We start from the raw sequence: 21658 nt of genomic DNA, 5'->3' as shown, positions 1-21658 counted from the left end.
AGGCAGGCAGAGAATTCCCTGCTAGCACCTTGTCTGTGCCTGGGAAGCAGAAGTGTTCACATTGCTTCGCAGAATCGCTTTTGTGCAGAAAACGCTAACACTTGTTCAGAACGAAAGAAAGCACAGAGCCCCAGATTTGCTGTTGTCCTGGAGAGCTTGCAGAGCACTGGGGAAAGGCAGGCAGAGAATTCCCTGCTAGCACCTTCTCTGTGCCTGGGAAGCAGAAGTATTCACATTGCTTGGCAGAATCGCTTTTGTGCAGAAAACAGTCACACTTGTTCAGAACGAAAGAAAGCACAGAGCCCCAGATTCTATGTTGTCCTGGAGAGCTTGCAGAGCACTGGGTAAAGGCAGGCAGAGAATTCCCTGCTAGCACCTTCTCTGTGCCTGGGAAGCAGAAGTGTTCATATTGCTTCGCAGAATCGCTTTTGTGCAGAAAACAGTAACACTTGTTCAGAACGAAAGAAAGCACAGAGCCCCAGATTTGCTGTTGTCCTGGAGAGCTTGCAGAGCACTGGGGAAAGGCAGGCAGAGAATTCCCTGCTAGCACCTTCTCTGTGCCTGGGAAGCAGAAGTGTTCACATTGCTTCGCAGAATCGCTTTTGTGCAGAAAACACTAACACTTGTTCAGAACGAAAGAAAGCACAGAGCCCCAGATTTGCTGTTGTCCTGGAGAGCTTGCAGAGCACTGGGGAAAGGCAGGCAGAGAATTCCCTGCTAGCACCTTCTCTGTGCCTGGGAAGCAGAAGTGTTCACATTGCTTCGCAGAATCGCTTTTGTGCAGAAAACACTAACACTTGTTCAGAACGAAAGAAAGCACAGAGCCCCAGATTTGATGTTGTCCTGGAGAGCTTGCAGAGCACTGGGGAAAGGCAGGCAGAGAATTCCCTGCTAGCACCTTCTCTGTGCCTGGGAAGCAGAAGTGTTCACATTGCTTCGCAGAATCGCTTTTGTGCAGAAAACACTAACACTTGTTCAGAACGAAAGAAAGCACAGAGCCCCAGATTTGATGTTGTCCTGGAGAGCTTGCAGAGCACTGGAGAAAGGCAGGCAGAGAATTCCCTGCTAGCACCTTCTCTGTGCCTGGGAAGCAGAAGTGTTCACATTGCTTCGCAGAATCGCTTTTGTGCAGAAAACACTAACACTTGTTCAGAACGAAAGAAAGCACAGAGCCCCAGATTTGCTGTTGTCCTGGAGAGCTTGCAGAGCACTGGGGAAAGGCAGGCAGAGAATTCCCTGCTAGCACCTTCTCTGTGCCTGGGAAGCAGAAGTGTTCACATTGCTTCGCAGAATCGCTTTTGTGCAGAAAACACTAACACTTGTTCAGAACGAAAGAAAGCACAGAGCCCCAGATTCTATGTTGTCCTGGAGAGCTTGCAGAGCACTGGGGAAAGGCAGGCAGAGAATTCCCTGCTAGCACCTTCTCTGTGCCTGTTCACATTGCTTCGCAGAATCGCTTTTGTGCAGAATACAGTAACACTTGTTCAGAACGAAAGAAAGCACAGAGCCACAGATTTGCTGTTGTGCTGGAGAGCTTGCAGAGCACTGGGGAAAGGCAGGCAGAGAATTCCCTGCTAGCACCTTCTCTGTGCCTGGGAAGCAGAAGTGTTCACATTGCTTCGCAGAATCGCTTTTGTGCAGAAAACAGTCACACTTGTTCAGAACGAAAGAAAGCACAGAGCCCCAGATTCTATGTTGTCCTGGAGAGCTTGCAGAGCACTGGGGAAAGGCAGGCAGAGAATTCCCTGCTAGCACCTTCTCTGTGCCTGGGAAGCAGAAGTGTTCACATTGCTTCGCAGAATCGCTTTTGTGCAGAAAACAGTCACACTTGTTCAGAACGAAAGAAAGCACAGAGCCCCAGATTTGCTGTTGTGCTGGAGAGCTTGCAGAGCACTGGGGAAAGGCAGGCAGAGAATTCCCTGCTAGCACCTTCTCTGTGCCTGTTCACATTGCTTCGCAGAATCGCTTTTGTGCAGAAAACAGTAACACCTGTTCAGAACGAAAGAAAGCACAGAGCCCCAGATTCTATGTTGTCCTGGAGAGCTTGCAGAGCACTGGGGAAAGGCAGGCAGAGAATTCCCTGCTAGCACATTCTCTGTACCTGGGAAGCAGAAGTGTTCACATTGCTTGGCAGAATCGCTTTTGTGCAGAAAACACTAACACTTGTTCAGAACGAAAGAAAGCACAGAGCCCCAGATTTGCTGTTGTCCTGGAGAGCTTGCAGAGCACTGGGGAAAGGCAGGCAGAGAATTCCCTGCTAGCACCTTCTCTGTGCCTGGGAAGCAGAAGTGTTCACATTGCTTGGCAGAATCGCTTTTGTGCAGAAAACACTAACACTTGTTCAGAACGAAAGAAAGCACAGAGCCCCAGATTTGCTGTTGTGCTGGAGAGCTTGCAGAGCACTGGGGAAAGGCAGGCAGAGAATTCCCTGCTAGCACCTTCTCTGTGCCTGGGAAGCAGAAGTGTTCACATTGCTTGGCAGAATCGCTTTTGTGCAGAAAACGCTAACACTTGTTCAGAACGAAAGAAAGCACAGAGCCCCAGATTCTATGTTGTCCTGGAGAGCTTGCAGAGCACTGGCGAAAGGCAGGCAGAGAATTCCCTGCTAGCACCTTCTCTGTGCCTGGGAAGCAGAAGTGTTCACATTGCTTCGCAGAATCGCTTTTGTGCAGAAAACACTAACACTTGTTCAGAACGAAAGAAAGCACAGAGCCCCAGATTTTATGTTGTCCTGGAGAGCTTGCAGAGCACTGGGGAAAGGCAGGCAGAGAGTTCCCTGCTAGCACCTTCTCTGTGCCTGGGAAGCAGAAGTGTTCACATTGCTTCGCAGAATCGCTTTTGTGCAGAAAACAGTAACACTTGTTCAGAACGAAAGAAAGCACAGAGCCCCAGATTTGCTGTTGTCCTGGAGAGCTTGCAGAGCACTGGGGAAAGGCAGGCAGAGAATTCCCTGCTAGCACCTTCTCTGTGCCTGTTCACATTGCTTGGCAGAATCGCTTTTGTGCAGAAAACACTAACACTTGTTCAGAACGAAAGAAAGCGCAGAGCCCCAGATTTTATGTTGTCCTGGAGAGCTTGCAGAGCACTGGCGAAAGGCAGGCAGAGAATTCCCTGCTAGCACCTTCTCTGTGCCTGGGAAGCAGAAGTGTTCACATTGCTTCGCAGAATCGCTTTTGTGCAGAAAACACTAACACTTGTTCAGAACGAAAGAAAGCACAGAGACCCAGATTTGCTGTTGTCCTGGAGAGCTTGCAGAGCACTGGGGAAAGGCAGGCAGAGAATTCCCTGCTAGCACCTTCTCTGTCCCTGTTCACATTGCTTCGCAGAATCGCTTTTGTGCAGAAAACACTAACACTTGTTCAGAAGGAAAGAAAGCACAGAGCCCCAGATTTGCTGTTGTCCTGGAGAGCTTGCAGAGCACTGGGGAAAGGCAGGCAGAGAATTCCCTGCTAGCACCTTCTCTGTGCCTGGGAAGCAGAAGTGTTCACATTGCTTGGCAGAATCGCTTTTGTGCAGAAAACACTAACACTTGTTCAGAACGAAAGAAAGCACAGAGACCCAGATTTGCTGTTGTCCTGGAGAGCTTGCAGAGCACTGGGGAAAGGCAGGCAGAGAATTCCCTGCTAGCACCTTCTCTGTGCCTGTTCACATTGCTTGGCAGAATCGCTTTTGTGCAGAAAACACTAACACTTGTTCAGAACGAAAGAAAGCACAGAGCCCCAGATTTGCTGTTGTCCTGGAGAGCTTGCAGAGCACTGGGGAAAGGCAGGCAGAGAATTCCCTGCTAGCACCTTGTCTGTGCCTGGGAAGCAGAAGTGTTCACATTGCTTCGCAGAATCGCTTTTGTGCAGAAAACGCTAACACTTGTTCAGAACGAAAGAAAGCACAGAGCCCCAGATTTGCTGTTGTCCTGGAGAGCTTGCAGAGCACTGGGGAAAGGCAGGCAGAGAATTCCCTGCTAGCACCTTCTCTGTGCCTGGGAAGCAGAAGTATTCACATTGCTTGGCAGAATCGCTTTTGTGCAGAAAACACTAACACTTGTTCAGAACGAAAGAAAGCACAGAGACCCAGATTTGCTGTTGTCCTGGAGAGCTTGCAGAGCACTGGGTAAAGGCAGGCAGAGAATTCCCTGCTAGCACCTTCTCTGTGCCTGGGAAGCAGAAGTGTTCATATTGCTTCGCAGAATCGCTTTTGTGCAGAAAACAGTAACACTTGTTCAGAACGAAAGAAAGCACAGAGCCCCAGATTTGCTGTTGTCCTGGAGAGCTTGCAGAGCACTGGGGAAAGGCAGGCAGAGAATTCCCTGCTAGCACCTTCTCTGTGCCTGGGAAGCAGAAGTGTTCACATTGCTTCGCAGAATCGCTTTTGTGCAGAAAACACTAACACTTGTTCAGAACGAAAGAAAGCACAGAGCCCCAGATTTGCTGTTGTCCTGGAGAGCTTGCAGAGCACTGGGGAAAGGCAGGCAGAGAATTCCCTGCTAGCACCTTCTCTGTGCCTGGGAAGCAGAAGTGTTCACATTGCTTCGCAGAATCGCTTTTGTGCAGAAAACACTAACACTTGTTCAGAACGAAAGAAAGCACAGAGCCCCAGATTTGATGTTGTCCTGGAGAGCTTGCAGAGCACTGGGGAAAGGCAGGCAGAGAATTCCCTGCTAGCACCTTCTCTGTGCCTGGGAAGCAGAAGTGTTCACATTGCTTCGCAGAATCGCTTTTGTGCAGAAAACACTAACACTTGTTCAGAACGAAAGAAAGCACAGAGCCCCAGATTTGATGTTGTCCTGGAGAGCTTGCAGAGCACTGGAGAAAGGCAGGCAGAGAATTCCCTGCTAGCACCTTCTCTGTGCCTGGGAAGCAGAAGTGTTCACATTGCTTCGCAGAATCGCTTTTGTGCAGAAAACACTAACACTTGTTCAGAACGAAAGAAAGCACAGAGCCCCAGATTTGATGTTGTCCTGGAGAGCTTGCAGAGCACTGGAGAAAGGCAGGCAGAGAATTCCCTGCTAGCACCTTCTCTGTGCCTGGGAAGCAGAAGTGTTCACATTGCTTCGCAGAATCGCTTTTGTGCAGAAAACAGTCACACTTGTTCAGAACGAAAGAAAGCACAGAGCCCCAGATTTGCTGTTGTGCTGGAGAGCTTGCAGAGCACTGGGGAAAGGCAGGCAGAGAATTCCCTGCTAGCACCTTCTCTGTGCCTGTTCACATTGCTTCGCAGAATCGCTTTTGTGCAGAAAACAGTAACACCTGTTCAGAACGAAAGAAAGCACAGAGCCCCAGATTCTATGTTGTCCTGGAGAGCTTGCAGAGCACTGGGGAAAGGCAGGCAGAGAATTCCCTGCTAACACATTCTCTGTACCTGGGAAGCAGAAGTGTTCACATTGCTTGGCAGAATCGCTTTTGTGCAGAAAACACTAACACTTGTTCAGAACGAAAGAAAGCACAGAGCCCCAGATTTGCTGTTGTCCTGGAGAGCTTGCAGAGCACTGGGGAAAGGCAGGCAGAGAATTCCCTGCTAGCACCTTCTCTGTGCCTGGGAAGCAGAAGTGTTCACATTGCTTGGCAGAATCGCTTTTGTGCAGAAAACACTAACACTTGTTCAGAACGAAAGAAAGCACAGAGCCCCAGATTTGCTGTTGTGCTGGAGAGCTTGCAGAGCACTGGGGAAAGGCAGGCAGAGAATTCCCTGCTAGCACCTTCTCTGTTCCTGGGAAGCAGAAGCGTTCACATTGCTTGGCAGAATCGCTTTTGTGCAGAAAACACTAACACTAGTTCAGAACGAAAGAAAGCACAGAGCCACACATTCTATGTTGTCCTGGAGAGCTTGCAGAGCACTGGGGAAAGGCAGGCAGAGAATTCCCTGCTAGCACCTTCTCTGTGCCTGTTCACATTGCTTCGCAGAATCGCTTTTGTGCAGAAAACACTAACACTTGTTCAGAAGGAAAGAAAGCACAGAGCCCCAGATTTTATGTTGTCCTGGAGAGCTTGCAGAGCACTGGGGAAAGGCAGGCAGAGAATTCCCTGCTAGCACCTTCTCTGTGCCTGGGAAGCAGAAGTGTTCACATTGCTTCGCAGAATCGCTTTTGTGCAGAAAACACTAACACTTGTTCAGAACGAAAGAAAGCACAGAGCCCCAGATTTTACGTTGTCCTGGAGAGCTTGCAGAGCACTGGGGAAAGGCAGGCAGAGAATTCCCTGCTAGCACCTTCTCTGTGCCTGGGAAGCAGAAGTGTTCACATTGCTTGGCAGAATCGCTTTTGTGCAGAAAACACTAACACTTGTTCAGAACGAAAGAAAGCAGAGAGCCCCAGATTTGCTGTTGTCCTGGAGAGCTTGCAGAGCACTGGGGAAAGGCAGGCAGAGAATTCCCTGCTAGCACCTTCTCTGTGCCTGGGAAGCAGAAGTGTTCACATTGCTTGGCAGAATCGCTTTTGTGCAGAAAACGCTAACACTTGTTCAGAACGAAAGAAAGCACAGAGCCCCAGATTCTATGTTGTCCTGGAGAGCTTGCAGAGCACTGGGGAAAGGCAGGCAGAGAATTCCCTGCTAGCACCTTCTCTGTGCCTGTTCACATTGCTTCGCAGAATCGCTTTTGTGCAGAAAACAGTAACACTTGTTCAGAACGAAAGAAAGCACAGAGCCCCAGATTTTATGTTGTCCTGGAGAGCTTGCAGAGCACTGGGGAAAGGCAGGCAGAGAATTCCCTGCTAGCACCTTCTCTGTGCCTGGGAAGCAGAAGTGTTCACATTGCTTCGCAGAATCGCTTTTGTGCAGAAAACAGTCACACTTGTTCAGAACGAAAGAAAGCACAGAGCCCCAGATTCTATGTTGTCCTGGAGAGCTTGCAGAGCACTGGGGAAAGGCAGGCAGAGAATTCCCTGCTAGCACATTCTCTGTGCCTGGGAAGCAGAAGTGTTCACATTGCTTCGCAGAATCGCTTTTGTGCAGAAAACAGTAACACTTGTTCAGAACGAAAGAAAGCACAGAGCCCCAGATTTGCTGTTGTCCTGGAGAGCTTGCAGAGCACTGGGGAAAGGCAGGCAGAGAATTCCCTGCTAGCACCTTCTCTGTGCCTGGGAAGCAGAAGTGTTCACATTGCTTCGCAGAATCGCTTTTGTGCAGAAAACACTAACACTTGTTCAGAACGAAAGAAAGCACAGAGCCCCAGATTCTATGTTGTCCTGGAGAGCTTGCAGAGCACTGGGGAAAGGCAGGCAGAGAATTCCCTGCTAGCACCTTCTCTGTGCCTGGGAAGCAGAAGTGTTCACATTGCTTCGCAGAATCGCTGTTGTGCAGAAAACAGTCACACTTGTTCAGAACGAAAGAAAGCACAGAGCCCCAGATTCTATGTTGTCCTGGAGAGCTTGCAGAGCACTGGGGAAAGGCAGGCAGAGAATTCCCTGCTAGCACCTTCTCTGTGCCTGGGAAGCAGAAGTGTTCATATTGCTTCGCAGAATCGCTTTTGTGCAGAAAACAGTCACACTTGTTCAGAACGAAAGAAAGCACAGAGCCCCAGATTTTATGTTGTCCTGGAGAGCTTGCAGAGCACTGGGGAAAGGCAGGCAGAGAATTCCCTACTAGCACCTTCTCTGTGCCTGGGAAGCAGAAGTGTTCACATTGCTTCGATGAATCGCTTTTGTGCAGAAAACAGTAACACTTGTTCAGAACGAAAGAAAGCACAGAGCCCCAGATTTGCTGTTGTCCTGGAGAGCTTGCAGAGCACTGGGGAAAGGCAGGCAGAGAATTCCCTGCTAGCACCTTCTCTGTGCCTGTTCACATTGCTTCGCAGAATCGCTTTTGTGCAGAAAACAGTAACACCTGTTCAGAACGAAAGAAAGCACAGAGCCCCAGATTCTATGTTGTCCTGGAGAGCTTGCAGAGCACTGGGGAAAGGCAGGCAGAGAATTCCCTGCTAGCACATTCTCTGTACCTGGGAAGCAGAAGTGTTCACATTGCTTGGCAGAATCGCTTTTGTGCAGAAAACACTAACACTTGTTCAGAACGAAAGAAAGCACAGAGCCCCAGATTTTATGTTGTCCTGGAGAGCTTGCAGAGCACTGGGGAAAGGCAGGCAGAGAATTCCCTGCTAGCACCTTCTCTGTGCCTGGGAAGCAGAAGTGTTCACATTGCTTCGCAGAATCGCTTTTGTGCAGAAAACACTAACACTTGTTCAGAACGAAAGAAAGCACAGAGCCCCAGATTTTATGTTGTCCTGGAGAGCTTGCAGAGCACTGGGGAAAGGCAGGCAGAGAATTCCCTGCTAGCACCTTCTCTGTGCCTGGGAAGCAGAAGTGTTCACATTGCTTCGCAGAATCGCTTTTGTGCAGAAAACACTAACACTTGTTCAGAACGAAAGAAAGCACAGAGCCCCAGATTCTATGTTGTCCTGGAGAGCTTGCAGAGCACTGGGGAAAGGCAGGCAGAGAATTCCCTGCTAGCACCTTCTCTGTGCCTGGGAAGCAGAAGTGTTCACATTGCTTCGCAGAATCGCTTTTGTGCAGAAAACACTAACACTTGTTCAGAACGAAAGAAAGCACAGAGCCCCAGATTCTATGTTGTCCTGGAGAGCTTGCAGAGCACTGGGGAAAGGCAGGCAGAGAATTCCCTGCTAGCACCTTCTCTGTGCCTGGGAAGCAGAAGTGTTCACATTGCTTCGCAGAATCGCTTTTGTGCAGAAAACACTAACACTTGTTCAGAACGAAAGAAAGCACAGAGCCCCAGATTTGCTGTTGTCCTGGAGAGCTTGCAGAGCACTGGGGAAAGGCAGGCAGAGAATTCCCTGCTAGCACCTTCTCTGTGCCTGGGAAGCAGAAGTGTTCACATTGCTTCGCAGAATCGCTTTTGTGCAGAAAACACTAACACTTGTTCAGAACGAAAGAAAGCACAGAGCCCCAGATTCTATGTTGTCCTGGAGAGCTTGCAGAGCACTGGGGAAAGGCAGGCAGAGAATTCCCTGCTAGCACCTTCTCTGTGCCTGGGAAGCAGAAGTGTTCACATTGCTTCGCAGAATCGCTTTTGTGCAGAAAACGCTAACACTTGTTCAGAACGAAAGAAAGCACAGAGCCCCAGATTCTATGTTGTCCTGGGGAGCTTGCAGAGCACTGGGGAAAGGCAGGCAGAGAATTCCCTGCTAGCACCTTCTCTGTGCCTGGGAAGCAGAAGTGTTCACATTGCTTTTCAGAATCGCTTTTGTGCAGAAAACAGTAACACTTGTTCAGAACGAAAGAAAGCACAGAGCCCCAGATTTGCTGTTGTCCTGGAGAGCTTGCAGAGCACTGGGGAAAGGCAGGCAGAGAATTCCCTGCTAGCACCTTCTCTGTGCCTGGGAAGCAGAAGTGTTCACATTGCTTCGCAGAATCGCTTTTGTGCAGAAAACAGTAACACTTGTTCAGAACGAAAGAAAGCACAGAGCCCCAGATTTGCTGTTGTCCTGGAGAGCTTGCAGAGCACTGGGGAAAGGCAGGCAGAGAATTCCCTGCTAGCACCTTCTCTGTGCCTGTTCACATTGCTTCGCAGAATCGCTTTTGTGCAGAAAACAGTAACACCTGTTCAGAACGAAAGAAAGCACAGAGCCCCAGATTCTATGTTGTCCTGGAGAGCTTGCAGAGCACTGGGGAAAGGCAGGCAGAGAATTCCCTGCTAGCACCTTCTCTGTGCCTGTTCACATTGCTTCGCAGAATCGCTTTTGTGCAGAAAACAGTAACACTTGTTCAGAACGAAAGAAAGCACAGAGCCCCAGATTTGATGTTGTGCTGGAGAGCTTGCAGAGCACTGGGGAAAGGCAGGCAGAGAATTCCCTGCTAGCACCTTCTCTGTGCCTGGGAAGCAGAAGTGTTCACATTGCTTCGCAGAATCGCTTTTGTGCAGAAAACAGTCACACTTGTTCAGAACGAAAGAAAGCACAGAGCCCCAGATTCTATGTTGTCCTGGAGAGCTTGCAGAGCACTGGGGAAAGGCAGGCAGAGAATTCCCTGCTAGCACCTTCTCTGTGCCTGTTCACATTGCTTCGCAGAATCGCTTTTGTGCAGAAAACAGTAACACCTGTTCAGAACGAAAGAAAGCACAGAGCCCCAGATTCTATGTTGTCCTGGAGAGCTTGCAGAGCACTGGGGAAAGGCAGGCAGAGAATTCCCTGCTAGCACCTTCTCTGTGCCTGTTCACATTGCTTCGCAGAATCGCTTTTGTGCAGAAAACAGTAACACTTGTTCAGAACGAAAGAAAGCACAGAGCCACAGATTTGCTGTTGTGCTGGAGAGCTTGCAGAGCACTGGGGAAAGGCAGGCAGAGAATTCCCTGCTAGCACCTTCTCTGTGCCTGGGAAGCAGAAGTGTTCACATTGCTTCGCAGAATCGCTTTTGTGCAGAAAACAGTCACACTTGTTCAGAACGAAAGAAAGCACAGAGCCCCAGATTCTATGTTGTCCTGGAGAGCTTGCAGAGCACTGGGGAAAGGCAGGCAGAGAATTCCCTGCTAGCACCTTCTCTGTGCCTGGGAAGCAGAAGTGTTCACATTGCTTGGCAGAATCGCTTTTGTGCAGAAAACAGTCACACTTGTTCAGAACGAAAGAAAGCACAGAGCCCCAGATTTGCTGTTGTGCTGGAGAGCTTGCAGAGCACTGGGGAAAGGCAGGCAGAGAATTCCCTGCTAGCACCTTCTCTGTTCCTGGGAAGCAGAAGTGTTCACATTGCTTGGCAGAATCGCTTTTGTGCAGAAAACGCTAACACTTGTTCAGAACGAAAGAAAGCACAGAGCCCCAGATTCTATGTTGTCCTGGAGAGCTTGCAGAGCACTGGCGAAAGGCAGGCAGAGAATTCCCTGCTAGCACCTTCTCTGTGCCTGGGAAGCAGAAGTGTTCACATTGCTTCGCAGAATCGCTTTTGTGCAGAAAACAGTAACACTTGTTCAGAACGAAAGAAAGCACAGAGCCCCAGATTTTATGTTGTCCTGGAGAGCTTGCAGAGCACTGGGGAAAGGCAGGCAGAGAGTTCCCTGCTAGCACCTTCTCTGTGCCTGGGAAGCAGAAGTGTTCACATTGCTTCGCAGAATCGCTTTTGTGCAGAAAACAGTAACACTTGTTCAGAACGAAAGAAAGCACAGAGCCCCAGATTTGCTGTTGTCCTGGAGAGCTTGCAGAGCACTGGGGAAAGGCAGGCAGAGAATTCCCTGCTAGCACCTTCTCTGTGCCTGTTCACATTGCTTGGCAGAATCGCTTTTGTGCAGAAAACACTAACACTTGTTCAGAACGAAAGAAAGCGCAGAGCCCCAGATTTTATGTTGTCCTGGAGAGCTTGCAGAGCACTGGCGAAAGGCAGGCAGAGAATTCCCTGCTAGCACCTTCTCTGTGCCTGGGAAGCAGAAGTGTTCACATTGCTTCGCAGAATCGCTTTTGTGCAGAAAACAGTAACACTTGTTCAGAACGAAAGAAAGCACAGAGCCTCAGATTCTATGTTGTCCTGGAGAGCTTGCAGAGCACTGGGGAAAGGCAGGCAGAGAATTCCCTGCTAGCACCTTCTCTGTGCCTGGGAAGCAGAAGTGTTCACATTGCTTCGCAGAATCGCTTTTGTGCAGAAAACACTAACACTTGTTCAGAACGAAAGAAAGCACAGAGCCCCAGATTCTATGTTGTCCTGGAGAGCTTGCAGAGCACTGGGGAAAGGCAGGCAGAGAATTCCCTGCTAGCACCTTCTCTGTGCCTGGGAAGCAGAAGTGTTCACATTGCTTCGCAGAATCGCTTTTGTGCAGAAAACACTAACACTTGTTCAGAACGAAAGAAAGCACAGAGCCCCAGATTTGCTGTTGTCCTGGAGAGCTTGCAGAGCACTGGGGAAAGGCAGGCAGAGAATTCCCTGCTAGCACCTTCTCTGTGCCTGGGAAGCAGAAGTGTTCACATTGCTTCGCAGAATCGCTTTTGTGCAGAAAACACTAACACTTGTTCAGAACGAAAGAAAGCACAGAGCCCCAGATTCTATGTTGTCCTGGAGAGCTTGCAGAGCACTGGGGAAAGGCAGGCAGAGAATTCCCTGCTAGCACCTTCTCTGTGCCTGGGAAGCAGAAGTGTTCACATTGCTTCGCAGAATCGCTTTTGTGCAGAAAACGCTAACACTTGTTCAGAACGAAAGAAAGCACAGAGCCCCAGATTCTATGTTGTCCTGGGGAGCTTGCAGAGCACTGGGGAAAGGCAGGCAGAGAATTCCCTGCTAGCACCTTCTCTGTGCCTGGGAAGCAGAAGTGTTCACATTGCTTTTCAGAATCGCTTTTGTGCAGAAAACAGTAACACTTGTTCAGAACGAAAGAAAGCACAGAGCCCCAGATTTGCTGTTGTCCTGGAGAGCTTGCAGAGCACTGGGGAAAGGCAGGCAGAGAATTCCCTGCTAGCACCTTCTCTGTGCCTGGGAAGCAGAAGTGTTCACATTGCTTCGCAGAATCGCTTTTGTGCAGAAAACAGTAACACTTGTTCAGAACGAAAGAAAGCACAGAGCCCCAGATTTGCTGTTGTCCTGGAGAGCTTGCAGAGCACTGGGGAAAGGCAGGCAGAGAATTCCCTGCTAGCACCTTCTCTGTGCCTGTTCACATTGCTTCGCAGAATCGCTTTTGTGCAGAAAACAGTAACACCTGTTCAGAACGAAAGAAAGCACAGAGCCCCAGATTCTATGTTGTCCTGGAGAGCTTGCAGAGCACTGGGGAAAGGCAGGCAGAGAATTCCCTGCTAGCACCTTCTCTGTGCCTGTTCACATTGCTTGGCAGAATCGCTTTTGTGCAGAAAACAGTAACACTTGTTCAGAACGAAAGAAAGCACAGAGCCACAGATTTGCTGTTGTGCTGGAGAGCTTGCAGAGCACTGGGGAAAGGCAGGCAGAGAATTCCCTGCTAGCACCTTCTCTGTGCCTGGGAAGCAGAAGTGTTCACATTGCTTCGCAGAATCGCTTTTGTGCAGAAAACAGTCACACTTGTTCAGAACGAAAGAAAGCACAGAGCCCCAGATTCTATGTTGTCCTGGAGAGCTTGCAGAGCACTGGGGAAAGGCAGGCAGAGAATTCCCTGCTAGCACCTTCTCTGTGCCTGTTCACATTGCTTCGCAGAATCGCTTTTGTGCAGAAAACAGTAACACCTGTTCAGAACGAAAGAAAGCACAGAGCCCCAGATTCTATGTTGTCCTGGAGAGCTTGCAGAGCACTGGGGAAAGGCAGGCAGAGAATTCCCTGCTAGCACCTTCTCTGTGCCTGTTCACATTGCTTCGCAGAATCGCTTTTGTGCAGAAAACAGTAACACTTGTTCAGAACGAAAGAAAGCACAGAGCCACAGATTTGCTGTTGTGCTGGAGAGCTTGCAGAGCACTGGGGAAAGGCAGGCAGAGAATTCCCTGCTAGCACCTTCTCTGTGCCTGGGAAGCAGAAGTGTTCACATTGCTTCGCAGAATCGCTTTTGTGCAGAAAACAGTCACACTTGTTCAGAACGAAAGAAAGCACAGAGCCCCAGATTCTATGTTGTCCTGGAGAGCTTGCAGAGCACTGGGGAAAGGCAGGCAGAGAATTCCCTGCTAGCACCTTCTCTGTGCCTGGGAAGCAGAAGTGTTCACATTGCTTCGCAGAATCGCTTTTGTGCAGAAAACAGTCACACTTGTTCAGAACGAAAGAAAGCACAGAGCCCCAGATTTGCTGTTGTGCTGGAGAGCTTGCAGAGCACTGGGGAAAGGCAGGCAGAGAATTCCCTGCTAGCACCTTCTCTGTGCCTGTTCACATTGCTTCGCAGAATCGCTTTTGTGCAGAAAACAGTAACACCTGTTCAGAACGAAAGAAAGCACAGAGCCCCAGATTCTATGTTGTCCTGGAGAGCTTGCAGAGCACTGGGGAAAGGCAGGCAGAGAATTCCCTGCTAGCACATTCTCTGTACCTGGGAAGCAGAAGTGTTCACATTGCTTGGCAGAATCGCTTTTGTGCAGAAAACACTAACACTTGTTCAGAACGAAAGAAAGCACAGAGCCCCAGATTTGCTGTTGTCCTGGAGAGCTTGCAGAGCACTGGGGAAAGGCAGGCAGAGAATTCCCTGCTAGCACCTTCTCTGTGCCTGGGAAGCAGAAGTGTTCACATTGCTTGGCAGAATCGCTTTTGTGCAGAAAACACTAACACTTGTTCAGAACGAAAGAAAGCACAGAGCCACAGATTTGCTGTTGTGCTGGAGAGCTTGCAGAGCACTGGGGAAAGGCAGGCAGAGAATTCCCTGCTAGCACCTTCTCTGTTCCTGGGAAGCAGAAGTGTTCACATTGCTTGGCAGAATCGCTTTTGTGCAGAAAACGCTAACACTTGTTCAGAACGAAAGAAAGCACAGAGCCCCAGATTCTATGTTGTCCTGGAGAGCTTGCAGAGCACTGGCGAAAGGCAGGCAGAGAATTCCCTGCTAGCACCTTCTCTGTGCCTGGGAAGCAGAAGTGTTCACATTGCTTCGCAGAATCGCTTTTGTGCAGAAAACAGTCACACTTGTTCAGAACGAAAGAAAGCACAGAGCCCCAGATTTTATGTTGTCCTGGAGAGCTTGCAGAGCACTGGGGAAAGGCAGGCAGAGAGTTCCCTGCTAGCACCTTCTCTGTGCCTGGGAAGCAGAAGTGTTCACATTGCTTCGCAGAATCGCTTTTGTGCAGAAAACAGTCACACTTGTTCAGAACGAAAGAAAGCACAGAGCCCCAGATTTGCTGTTGTCCTGGAGAGCTTGCAGAGCACTGGGGAAAGGCAGGCAGAGAATTCCCTGCTAGCACCTTCTCTGTGCCTGTTCACATTGCTTGGCAGAATCGCTTTTGTGCAGAAAACACTAACACTTGTTCAGAACGAAAGAAAGCGCAGAGCCCCAGATTTTATGTTGTCCTGGAGAGCTTGCAGAGCACTGGCGAAAGGCAGGCAGAGAATTCCCTGCTAGCACCTTCTCTGTGCCTGGGAAGCAGAAGTGTTCACATTGCTTGGCAGAATCGCTTTTGTGCAGAAAACACTAACACTTGTTCAGAACGAAAGAAAGCACAGAGACCCAGATTTGCTGTTGTCCTGGAGAGCTTGCAGAGCACTGGGGAAAGGCAGGCAGAGAATTCCCTGCTAGCACCTTCTCTGTCCCTGTTCACATTGCTTGGCAGAATCGCTTTTGTGCAGAAAACACTAACACTTGTTCAGAAGGAAAGAAAGCACAGAGCCCCAGATTTGCTGTTGTCCTGGAGAGCTTGCAGAGCACTGGGGAAAGGCAGGCAGAGAATTCCCTGCTAGCACCTTCTCTGTGCCTGGGAAGCAGAAGTGTTCACATTGCTTGGCAGAATCGCTTTTGTGCAGAAAACACTAACACTTGTTCAGAACGAAAGAAAGCACAGAGACCCAGATTTGCTGTTGTCCTGGAGAGCTTGCAGAGCACTGGGGAAAGGCAGGCAGAGAATTCCCTGCTAGCACCTTCTCTGTGCCTGTTCACATTGCTTGGCAGAATCGCTTTTGTGCAGAAAACACTAACACTTGTTCAGAACGAAAGAAAGCACAGAGCCCCAGATTTGCTGTTGTCCTGGAGAGCTTGCAGAGCACTGGGGAAAGGCAGGCAGAGAATTCCCTGCTAGCACCTTGTCTGTGCCTGGGAAGCAGAAGTGTTCACATTGCTTCGCAGAATCGCTTTTGTGCTGAAAACGCTAACACTTGTTCAGAACGAAAGAAAGCACAGAGCCCCAGATTTGCTGTTGTCCTGGAGAGCTTGCAGAGCACTGGGGAAAGGCAGGCAGAGAATTCCCTGCTAGCACCTTCTCTGTGCCTGGGAAGCAGAAGTATTCACATTGCTTGGCAGAATCGCTTTTGTGCAGAAAACACTAACACTTGTTCAGAACGAAAGAAAGCACAGAGACCCAGATTTGCTGTTGTCCTGGAGAGCTTGCAGAGCACTGGGTAAAGGCAGGCAGAGAATTCCCTGCTAGCACCTTCTCTGTGCCTGGGAAGCAGAAGTGTTCACATTGCTTCGCAGAATCGCTTTTGTGCAGAAAACACTAACACTTGTTCAGAACGAAAGAAAGCACAGAGCCCCAGATTTGCTGTTGTCCTGGAGAGCTTGCAGAGCACTGGGGAAAGGCAGGCAGAGAATTCCCTGCTAGCACCTTCTCTGTGCCTGGGAAGCAGAAGTGTTCACATTGCTTCGCAGAATCGCTTTTGTGCAGAAAACACTAACACTTGTTCAGAACGAAAGAAAGCACAGAGCCCCAGATTTGATGTTGTCCTGGAGAGCTTGCAGAGCACTGGAGAAAGGCAGGCAGAGAATTCCCTGCTAGCACCTTCTCTGTGCCTGGGAAGCAGAAGTGTTCACATTGCTTCGCAGAATCGCTTTTGTGCAGAAAACAGTCACACTTGTTCAGAACGAAAGAAAGCACAGAGCCCCAGATTTGCTGTTGTGCTGGAGAGCTTGCAGAGCACTGGGGAAAGGCAGGCAGAGAATTCCCTGCTAGCACCTTCTCTGTGCCTGTTCACATTGCTTCGCAGAATCGCTTTTGTGCAGAAAACAGTAACACCTGTTCAGAACGAAAGAAAGCACAGAGCCCCAGATTCTATGTTGTCCTGGAGAGCTTGCAGAGCACTGGGGAAAGGCAGGCAGAGAATTCCCTGCTAGCACATTCTCTGTACCTGGGAAGCAGAAGTGTTCACATTGCTTGGCAGAATCGCTTTTGTGCAGAAAACACTAACACTTGTTCAGAACGAAAGAAAGCACAGAGCCCCAGATTTGCTGTTGTCCTGGAGAGCTTGCAGAGCACTGGGGAAAGGCAGGCAGAGAATTCCCTGCTAGCACCTTCTCTGTGCCTGGGAAGCAGAAGTGTTCACATTGCTTGGCAGAATCGCTTTTGTGCAGAAAACACTAACACTTGTTCAGAACGAAAGAAAGCACAGAGCCCCAGATTCTATGTTGTCCTGGAGAGCTTGCAGAGCACTGGCGAAAGGCAGGCAGAGAATTCCCTGCTAGCACCTTCTCTGTGCCTGGGAAGCAGAAGTGTTCACATTGCTTCGCAGAATCGCTTTTGTGCAGAAAACAGTAACACTTGTTCAGAACGAAAGAAAGCACAGAGCCCCAGATTTTATGTTGTCCTGGAGAGCTTGCAAAGCACTGGGGAAAGGCAGGCAGAGAGTTCCCTGCTAGCACCTTCTCTGTGCCTGGGAAGCAGAAGTGTTCACATTGCTTCGCAGAATCGCTTTTGTGCAGAAAACACTAACACTTGTTCAGAACGAAAGAAAGCACAGAGCCCCAGATTTGCTGTTGTCCTGGAGAGCTTGCAGAGCACTGGGGAAAGGCAGGCAGAGAATTCCCTGCTAGCACCTTCTCTGTGCCTGTTCACATTGCTTCGCAGAATCGCTTTTGTGCAGAAAACAGTCACACTTGTTCAGAACGAAAGAAAGCGCAGAGCCCCAGATTTTATGTTGTCCTGGAGAGCTTGCAGAGCACTGGCGAAAGGCAGGCAGAGAATTCCCTGCTAGCACCTTCTCTGTGCCTGGGAAGCAGAAGTGTTCACATTGCTTGGCAGAATCGCTTTTGTGCAGAAAACACTAACACTTGTTCAGAACGAAAGAAAGCACAGAGACCCAGATTTGCTGTTGTCCTGGAGAGCTTGCAGAGCACTGGGGAAAGGCAGGCAGAGAATTCCCTGCTAGCACCTTCTCTGTGCCTGTTCACATTGCTTCGCAGAATCGCTTTTGTGCAGAAAACACTAACACTTGTTCAGAAGGAAAGAAAGCACAGAGCCCCAGATTCTATGTTGTCCTGGAGAGCTTGCAGAGCACTGGGGAAAGGCAGGCAGAGAATTCCCTGCTAGCACCTTCTCTGTGCCTGGGAAGCAGAAGAGTTCACATTGCTTCGCAGAATCGCTTTTGTGCAGAATACACTAACACTTGTTCAGAACGAAAGAAAGCACAGAGCCCCAGATTTGCTGTTGTCCTGGAGAGCTTGCAGAGCACTGGGGAAAGGCAGGCAGAGAATTCCCTGCTAGCACCTTCTCTGTGCCTGGGAAGCAGAAGTGTTCACATTGCTTCGCAGAATCGCTTTTGTGCAGAAAACACTAACACTTGTTCAGAACGAAAGAAAGCACAGAGCCCCAGATTTGATGTTGTCCTGGAGAGCTTGCAGAGCACTGGAGAAAGGCAGGCAGAGAATTCCCTGCTAGCACCTTCTCTGTGCCTGGGAAGCAGAAGTGTTCACATTGCTTGGCAGAATCGCTTTTGTGCAGAAAACGCTAACACTTGTTCAGAACGAAAGAAAGCACAGAGCCCCAGATTTTATGTTGTCCTGGAGAGCTTGCAGAGCACTGGGGAAAGGCAGGCAGAGAATTCCCTGCTAGCACCTTCTCTGTGCCTGTTCACATTGCTTCGCAGAATCGCTTTTGTGCAGAAAACAGTAACACTTGTTCAGAAGGAAAGAAAGCACAGAGCCCCAGATTCTATGTTGTCCTGGAGAGCTTGCAGAGCACTGGGGAAAGGCAGGCAGAGAATTCCCTGCTAGCACCTTCTCTGTGCCTGGGAAGCAGAAGTGTTCACATTGCTTCGCAGAATCGCTTTTGTGCAGAAAACAGTCACACTTGTTCAGAACGAAAGAAAGCACAGAGCCCCAGATTCTATGTTGTCCTGGAGAGCTTGCAGAGCACTGGGGAAAGGCAGGCAGAGAATTCCCTGCTAGCACCTTCTCTGTGCCTGTTCACATTGCTTCGCAGAATCACTTTTGTGCAGAAAACACTAACACTTGTTCAGAACGAAAGAAAGCACAGAGCCCCAGATTCTATGTTGTCCTGGAGAGCTTGCAGAGCACTGGGGAAAGGCAGGCAGAGAATTCCCTGCTAGCACCTTCTCTGTGCCTGTTCACATTGCTTCGCAGAATCGCTTTTGTGCAGAAAACAGTCACACTTGTTCAGAACGAAAGAAAGCACAGAGCCCCAGATTTGCTGTTGTGCTGGAGAGCTTGCAGAGCACTGGGGAAAGGCAGGCAGAGAATTCCCTGCTAGCACCTTCTCTGTGCCTGTTCACATTGCTTCGCAGAATCGCTTTTGTGCAGAAAACACTAACACTTGTTCAGAACGAAAGAAAGCACAGAGCCCCAGATTTTATGTTGTCCTGGAGAGCTTGCAGAGCACTGGGGAAAGGCAGGCAGAGAATTCCCTGCTAGCACCTTCTCTGTGCCTGTTCACATTGCTTCGCAGAATCGCTTTTGTGCAGAAAACAGTCACACTTGTTCAGAACGAAAGAAAGCACAGAGCCCCAGATTTGCTGTTGTCCTGGAGAGCTTGCAGAGCACTGGGGAAAGGCAGGCAGAGAATTCCCTGCTAGCACCTTCTCTGTGCCTGGGAAGCAGAAGTGTTCACATTGCTTCGCAGAATCGCTTTTGTGCAGAAAACAGTCACACTTGTTCAGAACGAAAGAAAGCACAGAGCCCCAGATTCTATGTTGTCCTGGAGAGCTTGCAGAGCACTGGGGAAAGGCAGGCAGAGAATTCCCTGCTAGCACCTTCTCTGTGCCTGGGAAGCAGAAGTGTTCACATTGCTTCGCAGAATCGCTTTTGTGCAGAAAACACTAACACTTGTTCAGAACGAAAGAAAGCACAGAGACCCAGATTTGCTGTTGTGCTGGAGAGCTTGCAGAGCACTGGGGAAAGGCAGGCAGAGAATTCCCTGCTAGCACCTTCTCTGTGCCTGTTCACATTGCTTCGCAGAATCGCTTTTGTGCAGAAAACAGTCACACTTGTTCAGAACGAAAGAAAGCACAGAGCCCCAGATTTGATGTTGTCCTGGAGAGCTTGCAGAGCACTGGGGAAAGGCAGGCAGAGAATTCCCTGCTAGCACCTTCTCTGTGCCTGTTCACATTGCTTCGCAGAATCACTTTTCTGCAGAAAACAGTAACAATTGTTCAGAACGAAAGAAAGCACAGAGCCCCAGATTCTATGTTGTCCTGGAGAGCTTGCAGAGCACTGGGGAAAGGCAGGCAGAGAATTCCCTGCTAGCACCTTCTCTGTGCCTGGGAAGCAGAAGTGTTCACATTGCTTCGCAGAATCGCTTTTGTGCAGAAAACGCTAACACTTGTTCAGAACGAAAGAAAGCACAGAGCCCCAGATTTTATGTTGTCCTGGGGAGCTTGCAGAGCACTGGGGAAAGGCAGGCAGAGAATTCCCTGCTAGCACCTTCTCTGTGCCTGGGAAGCAGAAGTGTTCACATTGCTTTGCAGAATCGCTTTTGTGCAGAAAACAGTCACACTTGTTCAGAACGAAAGAAAGCACAGAGCCCCAGATTTGATGTTGTCCTGGAGAGCTTGCAGAGCACTGGGGAAAGGCAGGCAGAGAATTCCCTGCTAGCACCTTCTCTGTGCCTGTTCACATTGCTTCGCAGAATCGCTTTTGTGCAGAAAACAGTAACACTTGTTCAGAACGAAAGAAAGCACAGAGCCCCAGATTTGCTGTTGTCCTGGAGAGCTTGCAGAGCACTGGGGAAAGGCAGGCAGAGAATTCCCTGCTAGCACCTTCTCTGTGCCTGGGAAGCAGAAGTGTTCACATTGCTTCGCAGAATCGCTTTTGTGCAGAAAACAGTAACACTTGTTCAGAACGAAAGAAAGCACAGAGCCCCAGATTTGCTGTTGTGCTGGAGAGCTTGCAGAGCACTGGGGAAAGGCAGGCAGAGAATTCCCTGCTAGCACCTTCTCTGTGCCTGGGAAGCAGAAGTGTTCACATTGCTTCGCAGAATCGCTTTTGTGCAGAAAACAGTCACACTTGTTCAGAACGAAAGAAAGCACAGAGCCCCAGATTCTATGTTGTCCTGGAGAGCTTGCAGAGCACTGGGGAAAGGCAGGCAGAGAATTCCCTGCTAGCACCTTCTCTGTGCCTGTTCACATTGCTTCGCAGAATCACTTTTGTGCAGAAAACACTAACACTTGTTCAGAACGAAAGAAAGCACAGAGCCCCAGATTCTATGTTGTCCTGGAGAGCTTGCAGAGCACTGGGGAAAGGCAGGCAGAGAATTCCCTGCTAGCACCTTCTCTGTGCCTGTTCACATTGCTTCGCAGAATCGCTTTTGTGCAGAAAACAGTCACACTTGTTCAGAACGAAAGAAAGCACAGAGCCCCAGATTTGCTGTTGTGCTGGAGAGCTTGCAGAGCACTGGGGAAAGGCAGGCAGAGAATTCCCTGCTAGCACCTTCTCTGTGCCTGTTCACATTGCTTCGCAGAATCGCTTTTGTGCAGAAAACAGTAACACCTGTTCAGAACGAAAGAAAGCACAGAGCCCCAGATTCTATGTTGTCCTGGAGAGCTTGCAGAGCACTGGGGAAAGGCAGGCAGAGAATTCCCTGCTAGCACCTTCTCTGTGCCTGGGAAGCAGAAGTGTTCACATTGCTTGGCAGAATCGCTTTTGTGCAGAAAACACTAACACTTGTTCAGAACGAAAGAAAGCACAGAGCCCCAGATTTGCTGTTGTCCTGGAGAGCTTGCAGAGCACTGGGGAAAGGCAGGCAGAGAATTCCCTGCTAGCACCTTCTCTGTGCCTGGGAAGCAGAAGTGTTCACATTGCTTGGCAGAATCGCTTTTGTGCAGAAAACACTAACACTTGTTCAGAACGAAAGAAAGCACAGAGCCCCAGATTTGCTGTTGTCCTGGAGAGCTTGCAGAGCACTGGGGAAAGGCAGGCAGAGAATTCCCTGCTAGCAC

The sequence above is a fragment of the Strix aluco genome, chromosome 37, assembly GCF_031877795.1.
Source record: "Strix aluco isolate bStrAlu1 chromosome 37, bStrAlu1.hap1, whole genome shotgun sequence".
NCBI classification, from domain to species: domain Eukaryota; kingdom Metazoa; phylum Chordata; class Aves; order Strigiformes; family Strigidae; genus Strix; species Strix aluco.
The sequence above is the reverse complement of the archived record's forward strand: the minus strand, read 5'-3'. Positions refer to the sequence as shown.